Source organism: Falco rusticolus, chromosome 3, assembly GCF_015220075.1.
Source record: "Falco rusticolus isolate bFalRus1 chromosome 3, bFalRus1.pri, whole genome shotgun sequence".
Taxonomy (NCBI): Eukaryota; Metazoa; Chordata; class Aves; order Falconiformes; family Falconidae; genus Falco; species Falco rusticolus.
The window spans coordinates 50,384,052-50,406,685 of record NC_051189.1 but is presented as its reverse complement, the minus strand read 5'-3'; the positions used below and the strand labels follow the sequence as shown (position 1 = coordinate 50,406,685).

The 22,634-nt window shown below is 40.0% G+C and overlaps 1 protein-coding gene across 4 annotated transcripts in view; it reads left to right on the top strand.

Annotated features, from left to right (window-relative positions):
• SPIDR (scaffold protein involved in DNA repair) overlaps positions 1–22,634 on the top strand; it is a 209,370-nt gene that overhangs the window by 82,161 nt on the left and 104,575 nt on the right. The gene's annotated exons all lie outside the window — the stretch shown is intronic.

Here is a 22,634-nt window from a genome sequence, read left to right as displayed (position 1 = left end):
CATGTTGCTGCTGCTGTCACTGCCTTCAGTTCCCCAAATTCCTCTCCGGTGCAACCCTTTCTGGAATTCTTCAAAATGTTTGGTCTACATTTGTGATTTTTTCTGAATTGGATTACTTTGCTGATTTCAAGGGGTAGCATAAAGCGATGCTTTTCTAGAAAAGCAGTTGGTTGATGGTGGCTGTAGGCTGGAATGTCTGCTCTTTATAAAACTTCAAGAGAACTTCAAAGTGGGAATATTACTTCTTCTTTTCACTCTTCTCCACCCAAAGTATAAAAGAGGAAGTATTTTTCTTCTTATGTATTTCAGCATTCATTACCAGAGTTTTAACCTCCAGCTGCAGCAGAATCCTGCCTCTAGTGTTTGTCAATATCCTTTTGCAAAATAGCTCTTCCTGTTTTGCAGAGGTTCGTACCTGGTTTTTATCTTTATTGATAGTTGCAAATCTTTTTTAGGTTCCCCAATTTGTAATCTTTCACTTCTAAAATGTTGGTTAGCTCTTTTTGGAGGTGATTCAAAAATTAATTACTTAATCTGTGGTTTATTATGGCTACAGATACAACTATTGATATTTTACATGTGAAAAGATCAGTAGCTAAGGGAAATACAGTTGAATAAATTAAGTCCTAGTCTAATATGAAATAAGTCACTGCTGCTTTGTTTTTTTTCTTCCTCCCACCCCAAAGGTACTAACGTTTGTTCTTTTTTACCTCTTCCTTCAACAAGTTTCCTTTCATGCTTTACATTTGCTTTTGTTTCCCCCTGTTTTCTTCTTGTTTCTCTCTTCTGCAAACTGCCGTCTTAGTTCTGTTTTCCTCTTTATAGACCTTAACCTACACAAAGATTTTTGTACCAGCAAAGCTGTTTTAGTTAGGGTGTGATTCAATCTCTTTTGTCCCCTCCTTTTTTCTTTCCCCAAATGGTTACTGTCAGTATGCTTAGCATGTTTAAGTCCCAGACTGCTCCAGCTTGTTCCGTGTCTGCTTTGGGGAGATGTAACAGATCCTTTCCAGACTACAAGCACCCATAACTGTACTAGTGTAGTCTTCTCATTTGTTTAAATTCTAAGATGTTCTGGACATAAAACTCATTCATATATATATGTGTATATATATATATATATATATATACATATATAAACTGAGATTTCCTGAGAAAACTTTATAGCTGACTGTTGTTCCAGAAATACCACTTTTTATTTGCTTTTGTTTTTTATTTCAGTAGGATGCACTTTTCATGTAAGCAAAAGGTTACTTCATAAACCCAGAATGTTTTGGCAGGGGATATGTCTGTGTGGTCAGAGTTGCTGTCCTTACCAATGTGACTCTCAAGGCGTTTTATAAAGACATTAGTCAACAGTGGCAAAACTGCATTATCTCTAGTCCTATTTTCTATCGTTTTGGAATTATCTTAATGTCAGTCGTCTCTTTGTTTACTTGCCAGAAGTCCAAAGAAGTTGGGCTGGATACTGTTAAACTAAACCTACTGGAGGCGGGGAGGGGGGAGGGTGAGGAGTGGTTTTGTTTTAGATTATTATTTGGCACTTCTAGTTTACATTAATTGGAAATTGGACTTCTACACTTAATGGAAGTTTCCTCTATCGCATTTCCAAGCTTCTATTCTGTTAAACTCTTATGTGAGAGCTGTGCTGAAATGTAGTTTCTGTTACTCTGCGTTGAATTTTCTGTCGTTAAAAACAAATACTATTAGGGTTAAAATGCTTTCCTGTTGATTCAAATGTGTGACCAGTGTAAAAACGAATTAACTAACTCTAACCTTGACATAATGAAATAAGCATATTTATATATCTTACTGATAACACCAGTCAGAAGCAAAAGGGAACAAATAAAGAAGTAAATGCAAGGGGGGACAATCTTTAAATGATCTGTGTGCACTTGGACACACAGCACATTGTGCGTCGTTGTCCTGTATTTTGAGATATTTGTATGGTAAGGCAGAATGGGTTGACATGGGGTGGTTTATAAGTGGACTGCTTCTACTGCTGTAAAGTAACGTCCTGAGAGTAGAATTCTTTGCTTTTTGCTTTCTCACCAGGCAGCTGGGTAGGTTAAGATGCAGACACACAGGCTGCTGCTTCTCTATGTGACTATTTATAAGCAAAATTTGAATGTATAATTTTGGAACCTTTGTAAAATTACTTTGCTTTTTTAACTGTATTTGTATGTGTTGTGAACTCAGTGCACAGCTTGGTATGTGAAATGTCTCTGGCAGTAGACGCATAAATACTTTGGGAAGCAGTGTTTAGAGATGTGTTGATATATTTGTTGGTATTTGTTTGCATACAGAATCCCATGATACTTCAGCACTAGAATACAAGCCATTGAATTTAAAAAAAATAAAGTATTGACAGGAGTCTGGTTATAAGAATCTTACCAACCTGGACATCGCTCATGAAGAGTGGTCCCACCAGCTTTTAGAGGAGCTTTGTGTCAGAGTAAGAGTTTGCAGCACTGAGCCCTGATTTCTTTATAACTGGATATGGATTTCTTCAAGTTTAGTGTCTTAAGGTACCTATTTACAGTATTGAATGAAAGGGATTTCATGTGAGAATTGTCACTTGCTACAGGGAAACCAACCCTGACAGGCTGATTTAACATTTTCAAACCAGCGTGCCTGGTGGAGGAAGGAGCTCAGCTACAGTGCCTCTGAGCTGTCTGATGGAAGACTGCTCTGATCTTGGGGCTGTGTAGAAGTATTATTGCAGTGTTGTATCTAAATAAAGCCTATTAACTTGGACACATCACATGAAAATGGTTGAGTGTTTTGGGCTGGAGCTGGTTTGTGTCTGGCGAGCTGGGAACACAACAGGCAAAAGTGCTCAGCCCTGCCAGCCCCTGCCTGCGCAGGCTTGCCTTTGGTTGTCTTTGCAGCACCTGAGCAATTTCTTGGATTAAGATTTTAAATGAACACCTCATAATTTTTACAAACTGAATCTGAATCATTAAGTGGTTTTAACCACTGGAAAATAAAAAGCTTATTACTAAGTCTAATTAAATTGATTCCTAAGTCTTTATTCACTTTGTAGAAATACATATCCATCAAAAAGCAAAGACTGCTTGGTACTGCAAAGATGTGAGTGAATGGCAGCAAAGGCTTCCTGGTTCCACTGGTGGTGATTTTATGGCTTCAATTTATCTGAGGTTAATTTGTTTGTTTAATTGTAAAAATGATAGAAGTAATTTACCATACCTAACAGAAAGTGGTAAAAGTTGGCATTTTTTGAGACTTCAGGATTCATTTTTCTGTTGACAGCAGGGCTCGAGGACGGTTTCCTTCAGATACTTCTGCCTTCTGCTCATAGATATGCCTGCTGTTGAATATTCAAGATAAATTAACCTGAAGAAAATGGTGCAGATTAGAAGTCTTCCTTGCAATTAAATTTAACGACTCTGAAATGTTTTTCATGTGTTTCTGAAGTTAAACTACTAGAAGTGTGTTGATATTAATACAGCTGTTGGCAATAGCAATGTAAACCACAGACGAAGTTTGATTTGGACAGGCTCAGATATCGATCTGTACCTACTGAATGTGATGGCCTGGTATGAAACCACTAGTTCAGGAGGTTCACGTGCTGCTGGTAACTGGAGGGCTGGGACAGTATGAAGGAGACAGATCCACTTTGTGTTCTGTTCTTACATTGCCTGTAAACATTGGCAGTTATGCACTGGCAGCAGACAAGATCCTTGGCTGGATAGCTGCTCTTCCCTGTGCAACTTCTCTTCTCTGTGCTTAAAAAAAGGTGAAGAGGGGGAAAAAAAAAAGAAGAAAAAAAGTAAGTTTATTTTAGGAACTCAGTATGGTAAGTATATAAAACACTCTAACTCTGTGACATCAACAAGCAACTTCAGAGTTGTTCTTTAGTTTCTCATAACCTATGAAACCACAGGGAATCATAATTACTCAGCTTTGAAAGTGTTCCAGTGCCTGGTGAAAGTGTTTTATGTAGACTTCGCAATTCTACTTGCATTACACTAGATTCAGTTTCTCCTTAAAAGAGGTTTAGAAGAGTTTGAATTATTTACTGCCAAGAAGAGCTTGTACAAAACATTGCTGCAAATCAGTTGATACACAGCGAGGAAACCTTGCATCTCCATCCTTGAAGGTGGGCCAGTGATGGAAGTTGCAGTAGAAACATGCAGGCAAGCTGAACAAGTTTATGTACGGGAAGCGATCTACTTTTGTGGACTTACGTATTCTACTTTAGAATTATCCTGGAAATGCTGTAGTCTGTTTTGTTGGCTCAATAACAGGACTTAGGATAAGTGGATATGTTGCTGTGATTTGTCTGTTGTCTTAATACACTGTCTTACATTGCATACTCTTACATAATCCTGGTGAGCAATAACAGTACCAACACGGGGAGCTAACATGAAGTAGGTGCTTTGACCTAGCATGTGTGACTGGTGTTGAAGAGGGTTTGCCTTCCATTTGATGAAGATGGAGACTTTTTATCACTGTTGCTCTCACCCATCAAGGGAAGCATTTAAGAACATTGTTACAGAATACCTCCCTATCACAAGAAAGAACATGTGAAAGTAGGATCTTGGGCTTCATATATTAATGAAATGCAAAAATGACCTAATGCTGCTCTGTAAGAAAGAAAAGCATCTATATCCTTTGAAATTTTCTTTTTCCACAAAGGTAGAAAATGAATATGAATTAAAGACATGTATGGAACATCTTTTACACAAATTCAGCTTCTCTACTTACTCCACAAAGAGGCAGCTTCTTTGAATCTTGATTGGTCAGTTGGACAAAACTGATCAATGTTCACAATCTTCCTTTGATGAAATCTAAGCGTTTACAAATATATATATACACATACATATAAAAATATTCAAATGGATGGAAAAGAGGGGAAAAAAAGATCCCTCCCATCAGAAAGATGTCAGCTCTGCCTTTACATTCTTTCTTTGAAGATGTTACAATAGCAGAGTGGGAGGACCCTGATAAGAGGGACAAGGCTCACTCAAAAGATAAAATTCTACAAAACTTCAGAGCTGTAAAGCCAGTGTGGGCACTATTTCTAAAGTACATATGGGAATGGCCTTGGAGCCAAAGATCAGATCATATCTGCTTGGAATTGCTTCTCGGAGGTCATGCAGTTGTGAAAATAGAAGCTTCTTTCAGAAGAAGCTGAAGCAGCTGCAGGTTTCTTGCAAGTGTGTATATTTTTTTTTGTTAGGATATACCTTTCTTAGTGCAATCAATTCCAAAGAGATCAGTTCTCTTTTGAGAATAGGAATACAGATACTTTTTGTGAACAGAAAGTTGTCTCTAACAAGCTTTTAATATAATTTCTTCAATGCTTCTGTTGCTTTGTCCATTCTGACAGAGCAGGCCTTGGGGTTTTACTAATTTTTCTATTTTTAAAAATAAATTTGGTTTTTTTTGTCCATCCCCTCATGTAAAGGGAGAAAGTTGTATCTGTAGAGCTGCTTAGGTATATCCTATTTTATGTCTCTAGAACTAAAGACATTAAACTATTAGTATTATTTGTGTTTATTCACCTTGCATGTAGAATATCAAAACACCACCCTTTCTTAGTAATCAGATCAATGAATAATTATGATCCTTCGTAGGTGGATGACATAATTGGGGGAAAAAAAAGCATTATAAAGCTTTGATTCCAAGAGGAGAATAAATCATTTATGTCATTTCTATGATTTGTCACAATTGCCTGCAGCAACAGATACCTGGTATTTTGGATATGGGTTATGTCTAAGAAACATAGCAACATGGTTGCACTTTTACAGGGAGATAGATGTGCTTGTTTTTATAACATGGCATAGATAGATGTATTATATGGATGTCATACATAAAACATTAGTACCCTGAAAAACAAAGATGAAAGAACTGCTCTCTATGAAAGGGTTTTTCCATGGAGAAAAGAACAGAAGCATGTTTGGGGAAGATGGGAGCCTCAAGAAAATAGATTGAGAGTTCTGTAGAAGATTAAAACTGGATTTTTAAATAGGACTGTCTGTCTCTGGGTTCATAGCTGGTGGCATCTTGACACACTGAAAAAGGGGAATTTCCACTGTATTGTACCAGTGAAGCACTGGGTTTTGTTGATATGTTTGCTTTCGGCCAAATCAGAGGGGTCAAAAGCAAGTGGTGTGTTTGCGAAGCAGCAGCTTGGTTTTTAGGTCAAGGTTGAAATGCATTGTTGTCAGCACAGAAACCTCCTGCAGGGGTAGAATATGTCTGTGTGTCTGTCCAGATAGCTGTCTGAACTGGGTACGTGCAGCCAGCTGTTATGCTGCTGGCTCACACATGCAGCAAGGGCTATCCGGGTAGCCTGCACAGAGCTCGCCTACAAGGAGCATTGTGTTGTGCTCAGGAGGTAGTTCCATGGTCCAGAGGGAGCCTCCACCAGGACAACTTTCTTCAATATGGGCCATTTCACTTGTAAGAATAAAGAAGGAGGCAGTGGATGTAAATAGCCTGGTTTATGCTGGGGGGCTGGTTTTCCACGTTTGTGTCAAATATGAGAGATGGATCCAACATCGGTCCTACTAGAATGATTGTATTGTCCAGTTAATGAGAAAAATCTTAATCACCTTACCGTGGTGCTTACATGTTGAGGAATTAGCATACATTTGAGTCCATGGTTTTTTGGATCAGAAGAAGAAAATTATGGCTTTAAACATCCGTTCCTTATGGTCAGTGATGCTGTTTACATTTGATTTTTAGGTTACTGGAAAAAAATACTCGGTGAAAATGTCCTATCCTAATAATCACAAAATATTCTCATCCTGAAAGCTAATAATGTGTACTTTTTTTTTTTTTAATGAAAGGTCTATACTTGAAACTTTCCAGCTTTTATAAGTGAGGAAATTCCAAGCATTTTGTAGTGACAGATACTGTTAGTGGGTAGTTGTCCACTGACGTCAAAAACAGAGGATGGCGAACAGCTTTGTTCAAGTCAACAAAAAATGTACCGTCTTGGATAAACTTTGTGTTAACAACGGAGCTATCAATGATATACGAGCAGCTTCACATGAGTTCCCATGTGCATTCAATCCAATGCTAAATTCCAGATCTTGTTTAATGAGCAACTGATGGAGCCAAGACCTGGCACTGCACAAAATCCTGCAGTCTGCTTTATCCAGTCATGAAGGAAAAACAAGCTAAATAAGTTCAGATGAACAAGTTCAGAATTACTGCAGGGTTATTAAAAAGTTGTGATTTGTATTCCTCTGCTAATGTTTATGACTAACACATTTGGGACGTGTAAAACAATACTTAATTTGTAAAAAGACTATGTGCCAAAATTCCTGCAGTAGTTTAACCACTAAAGAGCAAGTTTTGACTGTATGAATGGGTTTGTTTAAATGTTTAAGATTATTAGCAATCAGCTAATCTTTTTTTAAAAATTTACATTTTGAAAAATGATTATTTTTTCCTGTTGGATTGCTGTTCAGCACTTTCACTTTGTGAAATACAATGTATTTCCATAGCTTATCATGGAGAAGCAATTTTAAAGTCAAGTGCCATTCTCTTTAGCAGGTGTGGTTTGCTACTGTAATGGTAGGTGTGTAGTAAGATTTTTGCATGCAGTTGTGTATGCAGTTGTGTTGGGCTTTGAATATGCTGGATATTTTATACCACAGTGGGTTTTCATGCTAAGAATGCTGGTGCCCTTATTCAAATTTGTGTGGGCGAAGAGATGGATAAAGTGTGAGTTTACCAAATTGTCATGTCTGGTCATTCCCTTCCACATGAAGGTATACTTTCTCAGACTCCTCCTCCTGTATGTCATATTTAGCTAAGCAAAAGTTAATGACTATACTCCTAGCAGAAATAATCATTAAAACCCCAAGTATTACAAAAGGGGAATGTTGCTTTCAAGCATTTGAAAAATTTGGAATGTTGCTACCCATAATGCAGTATTTAAAACATCCCTGCTATCCTGGGGGGTGGGGGCATGGGGAGAAGGGGGAAGAACAAATTTCGCTGTTAATTCTACCAGGCAGATCGCTTTCCTTTCGGTAAAAGCTCGTGGAAAAAATGCCTGTGGTTTTATGTATTTTTGGCAGCAAGAACGTACTTTGGTATATAAAGCAGTTCAGCTGTGAAATATTCAGTGCAGCCTTTTGTGTGTTTCATGAAGCTTCTCTTCCTACCATTCTTCTGAGTCAACATTAACCATGCATATTGCAATGTATTACTTCTCCCTGAGTGGTAGGCTCCTTTGACAGCTTCCCGAGATGTCTTGGAAAAGTATTCCTCTTGTTACTGTCCCAGTATAGCCTTCTGGCAGACCAACTTTCTCCCAGCAGAAGTATCAGAACAGTATCCATGACATTAGAAGTGGTGTACAACCATTAATTTTACCTTTGAGGGATTCACTGTGTGTTTTGAAAGCGAAGCAACTGGTGTGGCTCCAAAAAAATCATACTTGGCAGTATGTGGGAAGGTTGGAGGGTTTTTTTGTGGGTGTGGTTTTTTGGGTTTGTTTTGGGGTTGGTTTTTTTTACCCCGTCTTTAACCTCTTTGGACTCTGAAATGATATCTCTTGGCTCTCTCCTTGATAAAAGAGTTAAGAAGCCTAGTGAACATTTCTGTGGCTATTTCTGGTTTTGATGGTTCTTTCTTTCCCCCTTTCTTAAGTCTTGGGTTTTTATTTTTTTTATTGTGTGGTGCATGCTTGTTGTAGAGCACATCATGATGATGGGCTTTGCACAGTCTTCCTGGGAATTGCTATCCTTAGTGTCCATGTTCCTTGGGTGGCATAAAAGAGAGGACTGCATGTCCATCTTGAAGCTTCTGCTGCTGTTCACAGCACAGCTGTTAGGCCAAACCCAGGTCTGTCAGCGTCTTCAGCTAATACCTTGTAATTTGAAGTGAGGCTGTGAAGAAATACCTACCCCCTTTTGCCACCTCTGAAGTATTGCTGGGACAGACATTATAGATCATAACGTAACTACTCTGGAAAAAAATGGCAGAATATCTACTAGAACGCTGTGTGCTACTGCACACTGAAAGCACTGAACTTGAGAACACCTTAGATTCAGTATAAAACCAGAAATTGCATTGATTGTATTTGTATTTTCATTTGTCTTCCTAGCATGGCACAGCATGTCTGCCTTTTGCATTTCCCAGAAACAAATCACTTCTCCAAGTTGAGGTTTGTTTTTGAGAAACATGGGCAATTCAGCTAAGTGAGACTTGTACATTGCATCTGTGCCTTAGCAAGTACTGCTTGTCTTCTGGTTCCCTGAGCTTGTCATAAATAGTAATTTAATAGGGCTGATACTATTTTATGCATTGTGAATGTCCAGATTGAGGAAGAGATAAATTTTATTGATATAGGCTGTTGCTGGAACTTACAGGGTTTCTAGGCTTAAGGGAGCCCAGATTTACAGTAAATGTATATTATAGTTGTTCTTCCAATTATTTGAAAACTTTTTATGTAGAATAGGATAGTTCGTTATTATCTTCCCTAATATTTCTTACCTTCCATCTCTCGGACAAAAATAAATAAGCTTCCCAGTATTTTCTTTGTCTTTTTGCAGACTCCTTTGTCCGACACTCATGGCGTGCCATTTGAGAAGTTGTGCATGAGGTGATTGTTTAATTTTGCTGGGAAGATATGTGACTCCAGGAGTTCACTTTCCAATCTTGCTGTACAGCCGGGAGCTATTTGCTAGCTATACTCAAAGCCAAGCCTTTTTTTTTTTTTTTTTTTTTTAAATAAAATCAACTTACCATGTTATCAGCTTTTAGAACAGTCCACCTAAACCTTGAGAATTGCCTTTGGTTGCTGGTAACTTCAGATATGGCTGTAATTTCCTGATTTTTGAGGATGGCCATGCAGGAAGGAATGGAATCCCATTAGGTTTACTGGTTACCCTGAAACAGCCCTTAGCACCAGCTGATCTTAGACAGGAAAATAAGGGGGGGAAGTTATTTCCACAGCCTAAATATAAATAAAACCTTTTGGGGTGGGGGGGAAGGCAACTCTTATATGTATTTATTTTTTAGATCAGACTATATATAAAAGTATTCTCTTCCTGTGTCTTCCAGTTGTTAACTGGTCCAAATCCTTACCTGTGATCACAAATCTTGTTCTTACGCAAACCCTACACCTTCATGGAAGAGATCTAAGATTTGGAAATGAGTGTAATCTTACATGGAAAGCCCCTCTATGTCTCTTTAGATTAAACTCTCAACCAACATCTATTTTATAAATTAATATAGCTATTACTTGGTTGCAATGTTGGGTTTTGAAAGCCTTTATTGAAAAAAAATTTCCTATCCCACATTATCAGCTGTGTTGATGTACTGTGGCTATGTCTAGGAAGAGCGATTTCCATCCAGAATATGGACTAAATTTATTTAATATATCAAATTTATTATTAGATGTAGTTTGCTTATTTAACTGCTATCATAATGCTACGGCTTCGTTAACTACATTTATTGTGGACAGTTTGGAGGAGAATACTCCCTGCAAGCTAGCAAGACAAAATCCAGCCTTACTGTACAACCGCATCAGATGTTAAAACTTATACAAAATGCATATATTGATGTGTAAATTCTACATTATAAAAACACAGGAGCCAGGGTAGCATGCATGGTTTGTTATTGCTCTTGACTGAAACTGGGCATGATCATAATCAAATGTGTTAGGGCTGGAGTCTGGAATGAGAGGCCTTTGGGTCTGGGCATCAAAAGAGCAGAACTCTCCTCCCCTTCACTTCTGCTTTGGCTTTCCTCAGCTTCCTGAGCTATTTTGGAAGTGACACAAGCAGTCAGTCGCACTGGCGATGCATTCAATGCCACCTTCGTTGTACTCAGAGGTGAAGAACGCTTTTCCTTAGCTGTATTTCCCTTCTGTGTGCTGCACCCGTCCCTTGGCTGTACCAGACCAGTGGTTCTTGGGACTGCTGTATGCCGAATCAGTTAAATCATTTGCTTTGAACATGAAATATTTTAAGTTAGAGTTGTTGCGCAGTATGGCTCACGGTGTGGCCTTGCGGTGGCACCGAAGACCTGACTGAACAGGCACACGGCTGGGCACGGGCTGGGGCTGAGCCTCACAGGGCGGGCGCGCTTCGGGCAGCCTTGTGAACATTACATGAAAGCCACATCTTTCTCCTTGAGAAACTCCTGCCCACAGGAATCATTTTCACACAGCACTGTGGTGGGAAACCACTTTGCTAAATAGCGTTCCCAGGGTAATTCCCAGGGGCGGTGGCAGGCCGGCCGAGCCCCCGGCGCCGACAGCACCCGCTCCCCTTCCCTTCCCGCCGGCCGGCCTCGGGAGGTGGCGATGCTGTCAGCAGAAGCCCAGGTAAAACTGGTCTTGGTGACTGATCTCTCCCAGATAGCCTCGGTGCTTGTTTGCCCAGGACTTTTTCTGGCGTCCAAGTTTCATGTCCGTAAAGTGAAAGTCTGCAAAAGGGGGATTTGCTCAGGTTTGTGTGCTATTACTTTTGCCCAGCTTTTAATAAGTCTGTACATTATCTGTTCTAAATGTAGGGACGTCCATGAGACAGTCGCCGCACTGTTTACACAACCGTCTCCTCTGTAATGCTGAAGAAGGCCACATGCCATTTACTTGTAACAGGCTTAAAAACTTCACCAGACTGGTTGTCATTGGCCTTGAGTACTGACGAACCGTCCTCCACCTGGAGAGCAAAACTGATCGTGTTACCTGAGGTTTTATTTCTGCAAAACACTTGTAAATATTTCTGAAACTTAATTTTCTGCCCCCCTTCCATAAGATGTTTACGAACTTTGCTTTGCAGTGAGCTTCTCAGGGAGAAACTGAGACCTTTCCCTGCATGCCACGAGTTTTGTTAAGAGCTGTCTCCTAGCTATGACAGGCTTTTAACTTGTTGAAAGCCTAACATACACCTTTGTGGATTTGGTGGGGATATTTTCTTCTCTTTTCATATGTCAAATACTCCTACAATCTTTTTAACTGCTTCAGATGATCTTAAGACTTTTGTGTCTTGTGATCTTTAATGTTTTGTCTAATGCTGATTCTCCACCCTCGGGGGAAAGTACACAAGTTCTTGGTTTATGTTATCCCATTGCTTTCCTCTTCACGCTTTGTCTCCTGATTCTGCTGTGGTAAATCCATCATTGATTTTAAATTATCATGGAACTTTTCAACTTATTTAATTACTGGGTTCACCTCTCACTCTGTGTTGCTTACCAAGCCCCTCTGACAGATGTAATGGATTTCATCCATTAGAAGGTCAAATGGGGCAAAACATACAAATTCTTGGTGTATTTTACGGTAAGCAAAGAGCACATAGGATGACATTACCTTGTCATCCCCCACCTTCCTGTTGAACTTTATTTGCAACACAGATGCAAATCTATTTTTAGATTTCAAAGCTAAGATGAAATAACTTACCTAGCTATTTCTTGTTTTTCTCAAGGAAGGAAGGCAGAGTTTAGGTGCCTAATGCCGTACAATTTCTAGGAGGTTCAAATAATCAATCTGTAAGTGTCCGTCCTGTCTGCATGTGTGTCTGTGTGTGTGTCGCCGTCCTTGTTAAACAAAGATTGTTTGCTGGGTAGCAAACCTACCACCAGTCTTCTCTCTGTTGTGCAAATGGTCCAGCAGTGAACCCTGGAAAATGACTGGCTCCTTAGTATTACAACAGAGTAAAGATGGGCTTTCAGAAGCCCGCCTGGGGTTTTGAGCAGTTTGTCTGGCAGAATTTGCTGTATTCTGTCTCTCCAAATCAAATGGCAAGCCGGTGAAAGCTTTCTTCTGAGAAATCTGTTTTGCTGAGCTGTATGGGAGACTTTTTCAAAATTGAAACTGGAAAACCAATAATCTTAGACTCCAAAGAGGAAACAAGATATGGTGGGTTATTATCACCATAATTTCTGTCATTGTTTCTTTTTGTAGTCATTGCATTATCAGTCTTCTTATTGCTTGAACAATAAACTGAATATGAAGAAATATTTCACCTTGGGACTTTTATTTCTTTAAACACTGCTAAGTAATGCACTCTCATACTGTTGTGATAATAATAATATGGCTGCCCAAGCAGTAAAGCTTTGTGATCGTAAAATTTTCACATTAAAGGAAGTAGATGCTACGTGCAAATATAAAACATGAAAATAAACACATTTAGAATTTTTGTTTTCTCCTTCCAAACCAAAGGGAAAGAAGAGACTTTCCTGTGATTTCAGAGTATTGTTAACAAGCCCTCATAGCCAGTAGGCGCCTGGAATGGTAAACAGCTTAGTAACAACATATTTTGATGTTAGGTTTATTGATATAATTTACTCCCCAAATTTATGTATAGGTGGTTCTATTTTACATTACAAAAGAAGTTTTCTGAGGTCCATTTGCCTAAAACAAAGTTTTTCATGGAACAGTGTAGCAATTTGACCTCATATCTGTGTATCCTTTTTTTGAATGTAAATATGAATACAAAGGCAATTAACTGGGTAATTTACCCAGCTGGACTGGGTTTGAAGTTCTGTAGGTAGGTATTGCTTTAAGTGCAGTTGGCATGCTGTCTCCTGCACACTGATGGGCTTTTGCTCAAGCGTGTATGGGACCTCAAAGTGTCTTAGTGCTAGGGATAGTTCACCCTCGGGAAGTTTGGTTTAGATAAGTATCTCAATTTTTTTGGGTACCGAAACCTGGAATGCAACAGCGAAATCTGAGGAGCACAGCCTCTCAGATCTGAGTCAGCAATAGGGCTAGACCTGCTCCTGTTGTTCACCTCTTCCACTGTCAGGTCTAGCCAGCAGCAGCAGAGATGCATGAAAAGAAAAACCAGAGGGGAAAAGAAGGAGCATACTTGAAAACAGTATGGGCAGAATTCAAAACAGGGTTTGTGTCTAGGTTGTGCAAAAGTGAGGAGAAATTGCCACCTTCTCCCAGTATGGCTTTCCAAAACCTCAGGATGAGTTTAGTTCTCAGGGGCCTCTGCTTTTAGCCCTGCGTAAACAGGACTGTGCATCGTTAGCAGCTGGTGTCTGGTGTCACTTTAGAGACATAAACGTGAATCTATAAAATTAAAGCTATTTTTTTTCCTTGCTTCCGATCCTTTGCAGTTAAAGGTATTTCAGGTGTTACAGGGCACACTGCTATCAATTGAAATTGCAGTCTTGGAGAGTTATCCACTCAACAGCAGTGTAAGCAAGTGTGGAAAACTAACCACGAGAAGAGAGTCGATGTATTCTTCTTACTGATGTCTGGGTATTACTCAATTTTCTGATCTCTTTTTCTGTGCACCCGTTGTTTTCTAAACCTTGTTACTCATTAATGAAATCCCTTTTCTGTAGGTTCAAGAAAAGAAAGATGCTTCTCCCTCTAGAAATCAAGTGAACTGCTGTGGTTCTTCCAATTGGTAGTAAATGTATATCGTTCTGTGTTACTCTTTTGGTGAAAAACAGTATTTTTGTTAAAGTAGCTGTAGTCTTTGGAGGCTGAATTTCCAGTCTACCATCCACTTCATCTGTAGGTGAAGATCAAATCACTTTCCAGGTTTTGCCAGGAGAAAGTTGGTCGTGACTGAATGGCAGTGTGTGCTTGGTACAAGGCTTGTGAGTCACAGGTTCTTGAGGGGGAACTCCTGAAACACACCTGAAGCTTAATTCTGTGTGCCATGATAGAAGGAAGTTCTCACTGTGACTTCATTTACTTTTTTGGCATCCCAACATTATTGCTGGTGATAAAAGAATCGTGGAATGAATAAGTGGCTAAAACACGGGAGAGGAGAATGAGTTTAAGCTTTTGGGGAAGCTGAGAACACACCCCGGTTCTCATCACTTGTGTACGCTGTGCCCCTTCTAGTCCCCATTCAGACTTCAATACTAGGGATTAAAGACTCAAAAATTTTAAAATGTTTGTTTTTCAGAAATTCTAAAGTCTGCTTTTCAGAAGTGACCTATTATGATTTGCATGTATTTACATTTGGTAAGATGATGATTATTTTTTAAAAAAATCATTTCTGAAGAAAAAAGGGAGAACTTTTTAATCCTTAATATATAGCTGAAAAAGCTCTGGGCATATGTATCTCTGCATGTAGTATAAAACAAAAAATAGAAAACGGAGAAAAGATGTCAAGAACCAAAAAGTGTATTCTTCAATGACTCCAGGCCACCTTAGCTTGTGCTTAATTTTAGAAGGTACTAAGGACATATTTCACTTTCTTTGTCTTTTAGTTTAGAAAATGGACCAGTTCTACAGAGCCACTGTTTCTGTTTAGGTAACAGAATATTTTCCTTTTATTTCCTCCTAGTTCTGTTTTTCAGTCATAGAAATTTCTTGCACTTTCTCTCATTTCATTGCAGAACATGAAAAAAGGTACTGTTTTTAAGTCATGTACACTGATCTGTTGCCATCAGTGAACTTCACTTAAATTTATATATGTATATAGAATGACAGATCAGCTGTTTTTTTCAGTAGCCACTGGCTGCAATGGCAGCAGGAAGCTGACTAGTGCTTTTCCAGCTCCCCATTAAATTTTATAAAATAAAATTAGTAAGTCTTCTTGATGTCACACTTTCCAACAATACCGATTTGTTTATATGATACATCATCTGAATATTAGTGATCTCAGGAGAAGAGGGAATAAAAGGTAGGTTTGGGTTTTCTGGCTGGTCAGATGCGGCCAGCAGGTGTAGCCAACGCTTGCGGGCAGGCTTCTTACCAGGAAAGCAATGTGTTTACTTACCATGCCGTTCTTCAGAGAGCAGGCTTCCTTTAAAGTTGTAGGTGGCATGAGGTTGGTCAGAGGGTAGACATTTGTTTGACCTTTTAGTTACAAGTGCCTACATTAGGAGAAACCCCAAATATATTCTATTTCTTAAATTGCCATGAGTGGAGTGAGAAGATGGGGAACGGAGACTGACAGACAACCTGCAGGTTTTGGAGCCATCTGGATCTTGATGCATAGCACTGTAGCTGAAGAGAGAGAATAACCCTAACAGCACATAGCTGATTAATTATGATTAATACTGAAAATTGTGCAGCAGTCTTCTAGTGTTTCCAGGTCTTTATTTTTTCATTGTGGTCAGTCAACATTGAGAAATTTATATTTGTTATCTAAATATTGGGGGGGGCGGGGAGTGATATATGCGAACACTTTACTACCACCAGTCATACTTCTCAGCTGTTCGGGATGAGTTTTGGCTTCCTCTGTAGTCCCTGGAAAATAATGATTAAGCTAACATCCATACATTAGGGTTTTGTTGGTTTTGGAGTGATGAAATTACATATTTGAAACTTTTTATGAGATCAAAGACACATGAAATGGAAAAGTGTTTCTTGAAGAGCTCTTTCTTCACACCTTTTAGAAATGCAGGTTTTTTCATACTAACTTTTTTTCATATTCCCTAACCTACCTTCCTGCTCCCTTGGCACGGTGGAATTGGGGAACTATCCTTCATCTTCATGGATCTGGTAACAACTACTGTTTATTTTCACTTTTCACTGCCTTTTTTCCAGGCAGGACATTTTCTAGAATTTTAAAAATCAATGTCTGAAAAAAATCAGACCTACTGTAAACATACTGAAAGGAGTAAACTCACAGTGTGCAACGCAACCAAAAATGTCTCTTGTAGAATTTTGGCTAACTGTTAATTTAAGAGTAGAATAAAATAATGCCATATATTGTTAATGTGTTCTGAGAAGTGATATGCAGAGTTGAAATTCCACCATCTCGTGTTGTTACATGGTCAAAGGTAGGTGTTGTATGAGAAGAGGAAAAAAAGAAAAACCCAGCCGAGAAGGTCTGTGTTCCAGAGGCGCGTTTGATGGTGGCTGCCAGCCCCAGGTATCCTTATCACATCGTGATCTCTTGGGAATGTCTTGTAAGTGAAAAAACAAACCACCCCGCGGCAGCGCGTCACGGTTTTCCTTGGCACCCCTCTGCAGCGTGCCTTCGTGTGAAGAAATGAGAAGCAAAATGAAAGAATCGTACAAGTCCGTATCTAAGCTGAGTTAAACTTAGCAGGGACCTGAAGTTTATCCAAAGCAGAAACTCCTATTTAAGGGCCAGGAGGGGTATGCGGAGCGACTTGCGCCCACGTAAAGACGCCTGGCAGGGGCACTGTCGCCCCTTCCTAGGTTTATTTAAGCTCTGTTATGTGGGGAGAGCCAAGCGAACACCGGGAGCGATATGCCAGCTCTACAATCGACGCCGTTTTTGCGGGACCGACAAGTGGGTGGCTGCCGCCGCCTCTGGCTTTAGCGGCGGGGAGCCGGGGGGGGGGGGGGGCGGGGGGGGGCGGTGGAGGAGGAGGAGGAGGAATGCTGCCGCCCTGACGTCAGGAGCTGCTCCTGGGAATGTTTTGCATTCCTCTTCCTGGCAGTGGTCAGGTGGCTTCCAGCAAGAAGGAAGGAACAGTCGCTTCCAAAAAGAAAAAAGAAAAAACCCTAAAATAAAAAAAAAGGGGGGGGGGGGGGAGTTCGCGAGGAGGAAAAGAACACTTTATAATAAAAGTATTGTGGGGGAGGCGCTTTTATTAAAAGCCAGATTGGGAATTGGAACCAGATGTTCTGCATTCGAAAGCTGCACGAATGTTAAATGCGTTTATTAATGACTGTGATGGCTGAGGTATTTGGCCATCTGCCTCACTTTAATCTCATTGCTCTGTATTTAAAAACAGTTCAAAAAACCATACCTTTTCTTTTCTTTTTTTTTTTTACCTGACTTTAGGCAGCTTCCTTTATACGAATGTTAATTTTTTAAAAAAGGAGACGCAATTTTTTTATGAGAGAATGGCCACATGTATGAAAGCAAGAAACTGCCAGTAAGTCAATGTTTGCCTTCTTCCTGTGTTAGTTTTAACATACGTTTTCTGCTGAAAATTAATGTCTTTAAATTCGGTTTCCTTCTTGATTTGTGGTTGTTGGATAATGCGTATGATGTAAGCTGGAGAGGTCAGAACATGCAATTACTCTTGTTTCCAAAGTACTTCCTATTCCATTAACTCTCTCTTTAATGTCCTTGTCAAAGTGTGTGTTTCAAGCAAAACAAGAGTAGATGCTCAGTCTGAGGTTGGTAATGTAGGTACCGCGTTCACCATGGGCAGTACTTGTGAAATAACTGCTTAATATCTACAACCAGACCCGAGCACTTGTTACATCTCAGTTTCAAGAGCAGTGTTTCCACCTTGGTGGTTGTACACATTTGGGAGTATTGAGCACCCGGAGTTTTCCTGGGCATTTCTGGTTTGTGCATCAGTGGGGCGAGATCCCTGAGAGCACTGTAGCCTGTACAGACACAGGCAGGTTTGGGGTGTCTCCCAGGCAGGCATGCATCCTTCTCCCATTGCGAGGTTCCATTGCACGTGGGTTGTAAGATTTTCTGTGTAAAGCGAGGACTGCTACAGGGAGAGAGGAAGCTGCGGTCATGTCTGCCTTCAACTCAGAGGCATGGCAACGGCCAGACCCCATGGCTCCTTTGCCATCTTGAGAGGGGAGAGCAATCGCTTTCACTGTAGCCCACTGAAGAGCCCCCTCTTTACTTGGTGGGGCATGGCTCTGGTTTTTAAGAATTCAGACTTCCTCAGGCAGGGGACAGATCCTGCCCGGGGCTGATGGGGCAGCACTGCCTCTGGATTCGGGCTGGGAGAGCCCATACGATTTAAATTGCACCATGGAGACCTACCAGCATCCTCATCTGACTTGATTCTTTTTTTCAGTAATCTTGTATGTTCCTGCTCATCAGCTATGCGTGAAGTTGTATTTGTCTGCCAACCAAGGACTTAGCAGAGCTTATTCTTCAGGCAGTGTAGTCTGCAGGGAGTGGGGGAAGCTGGCGGGACAGGGAGCGTTTGGCGGTGTCAGTGTAGTTTTCTTGAGCTGTGTGCTTAGCTCAGGTGAGGCCCGTGACCACCCACCCCTTTCCTGGTACCAGCTGAAGTGGACAGGCGGCTTCCTGATACAGGGTGGATGCTCTACTGAGGAATTTCCAGAAATGCTGAGAAGTGCTGACTCACAGCTTACAGCCTGTCTGGGCTGAGGGGAGTTTTCAAGTCCTTGGCTGAAGCCAGCAAAAAATGTTGCTGTAATGTACTGTTTTATTTTTAGCAAGGGGGGAGGTTGTGTTGCTTAGGATGAAATGCTTGTGAGTGGTTTCAAAATGACAGACACTTTTAATTTTTTTTTTCTATTTTTAGAACTTGGAAAACAGGTTGTTTTGCTAAAATACAGACACTTCTCTGTTTCCCCAGTAAATGGGTTGTTGTAAAGGAGCCTTAAGGAGTTCATGCAGAAAGGCTTTTACCACCACTGCAGTTCAAAAAGTTCTTCAGGGTAGGAGATACTAAGGCATTTGAGACTGAAACTCAGTTGGCATCTGCTTCCATGTATTTCTCACTTCTGCTGAGGTGGGACTGCAGCTCCAATTGTTGGAGCTGAAATGTAGCCAGATATTTGATTGCTAGTATTACGAGCTCATTGTAAAAGCTTGGTGCTTGAGTTTCTTCCTCCCTTGTTTTTAGCAGACCCTTCACAAGTAACTGGCTGTGCATTTTCTTTTTTCTTTCTTTCTTTCTTTTTCTTTCTTTCTTTCTGAACAAAAATGCCCTATACTGTTTTCTGCTAATGTTAGCTAGGAACTAGCATGAGCTAGGAGTCATTTCAAGCTGTACCACCTCTCAAAATAAAATTTTGGTGATTAGGTTGTTGGGACAAAGTTAAATTTTTTTTGGTTGCATTCAATATGGTGGGTTTTTTTAATGTATTCTTGTGGGTACGTATTGTTTTTCTGTTCAACAAGCACTGAGTACTTTGGGGTGATCTCCAAATGTATGCGCTGTCCCACAGAGTATCATAAATGGAATACAAATTTGTAGAAACTCTTTTACACTTGCTTCTAATTTCTGAAATTTTATACTAGTTATTGTTCATTCACAGCTCTGTACCTCTGCATACAAAGCTGTTTGGAGCGCTTTTTTACATCTTGCCTAGTGCACTAGGTAACAATGAAAGATCTGCAGACTACTTCTAACCATAATGCCAATAATTTTTGAACCTGCAGCATAAACCAGCACATTTTTCACACACATGAAAAAAAAACAAACAACAAAATTAAACCCATGCCTCTTACAGCAATCTTACAGTGCCTGGCTTGAGAATAACTAATGCACAGCTTTGCTGAGGAAGAACATTTACCTCTTGTAGGTGGGTCATGTTTAACGGTTCTCCACGTTTTTTGCCCTGGGACTGAGTGATGTTACGTGTCCAGCAGGGTCCTTATCTGACAGTAACAAAGAGAAAAAGGATACTTCTGTGCAGGAAGTACAGGAGCATAGGACAAGGCTTTCTCCATGATGTGCAGTGAGCTCATTTATTAGCTCAGCACTGTGAAAAAGTCCCAGTCTTAGTCATTTTCATGGAAATAACGTCCTTGCATGTGAGCTGCTGCTGATTTTTGTGGACAGAAGTAATTGTAGACTGCACGTATGTCACAAAATTCTCAAATCAAGTCCACTTTTACTAATGACTCTAACCTTGCCAGCTACTCATCTCCAAGAGAAAGCTGTTCTACCTGTATCAGCCAGTTCCCTCCAAGATTTTAAAGCAGCTGCACAATCTCTTCTAAGAGTTGCATAAGCTTCTTTTCTTTGGTTGTGTCCTGGCATCCACCACTATACTGGGAAAAATAATACAGGTCTTACATTATTTCTAGCCACCTGTCAGTAAATTCAAGACAAGAGCCATGAACTAATAGTCTTACTTGTGCCCCCTTTAGATACGTAATCTGACCTGCATGGGCATGCTTCAGCTGGACTGCCTGACTCCAGATAACCCCTCCTGCAATCTGCTGCTGCCTGACCATGTTCTAGTTTGGAAGAGGGACAGAACATAACTTTTTACAAAGAGTCTGTCCCCAAACTTAAAAAAAAAAATAAATCGTGCATGGATGTTGTCCAGCTTTCCAGGAAACATGCTGGTACGACGTGTATCAGTGTAGTAAGAACATCTACTCATTTTACGGTCAGCTTTTTGTAATTGAATCTGCCCTAGTAAAATCCAAGAGCCCTTTCTAGTAATATCATACTTCACAGTCTGGTTCCTATCTGTAATACAGACATGCCCTGCAAAGAGCATTCTGCTTGTGGCAGTGTAAGCTTGTGCCTTCTCGAATATCTTGGTCTTCTCGTGCTACCTGTTCTTGCATAGCTTTCTGATCTCTCCACTATTTGATACATTTTGCTGCTAGTTGCTCTACAGTCTTGGTAGCTGTGTGAAATCTCAGCAATTTGTGTCTATGCTTCAGTTGTCCTACTAATTTTTGTTATTGTGTCATTGTCTTAAATAATGTTCACTTTTGATCTTGAAAAATTTCCTATACCCTTCCTGTACCTTCACTTAGGGTCATAATGGCAACCTATTTCTTGTGATTATAGTGGGTGCCCAAAGAGAGCAAAAAAGCCAGATTAATGGTAAACCTTGTGTAGTCAGCTGCTTTATCATTATCACCACTTACATGATAAGTGATTAAGTCATTAACTGTCTTGTGCTCTGTCTGTAGTAGTCTCCGTTGATGTTCAGAACAACTCAGTTCAAAAACTGCATTGCATGTTACTTTACTGTTTACTGGGTAGGGTGGATCATACATTGATTTCTATGTAAAGGTGAGATTATGGTGGTGAAAAATACGACATTTTAAAAAATTGCTAGTCAGCATCTGAGTATTTTAAGTAGCACAATTAAGCCAATCCAATTGTTTTAGTAAGGATTAGAGGAACCCTTTGTGAGAAATTCTAAAGAATATGCACAGTAGACCCATATGTATGTGTGTCTGAATATATGAATGATAAATTTCAAGGATACAGACCAATACTTACAAGCAGTTTGAAGTAGTGAATAAAAATCAATCACATTTTGTTTGAACCAATAAATAATCCAGAGAGACCGAGGATATACAATTGGACAGGTGGTTAAGGAAGAAATAGTTTACCATTATTTTGTGATGGTCTCCAGCTCTCTCAGCCTGATCTCAACTCATAATAAGCCTCTTCAGTCACCTTTTCAGTTCTCCTGGGTTTAAGTCATTGAGTTTTTATCTTTTTCCTTTATTTTCTTTTGATTACCATCATGACTCCGTGATGTAATCAAAATTAGAAGCTGGGTCACAAACTATCATTTAAAACTTAAATGAAGTCCAGGTTTTGCTTCTTCCAAGGTAGCAGTGAGTTGAATGTGATGTCAGTCTGCTTCGGGATTCCCATATGGCTGTTGCAGCCTCAGTAACCAAGATGTCAAAAAATGAATACATCTGCAGCTGTCAAGAAGACATTGCCAACATTGCTGGCTGTAGGCTGGCAAGGGCTTCATTATTAACACATATTCACATCAAGAGCCTTGTGGAGTATGGAGCCTCAGTGCACACCAAAATCCAACCATCTGTGTGCCTGACGCTGCTGGGTACCATGCACATCATAGTTTGGTGATTTCTTTCTTGTGCCATTGATTCCAGCATCCATTTCAAAACATCTGTGCTGCTGTATAGCTGGGAAGATTTGTCTGTGTCTGCCTTCCTGGACTTCCACAGTAATATGTCCTTCTGAAATAATCAAGCTATCAGAGGATGCAGGTGGGATGTGTGTATAGAAGACAAACTTGCTAAGGAACAGGAACCTGGTTTTGACAAAGATGTGATGTGGTA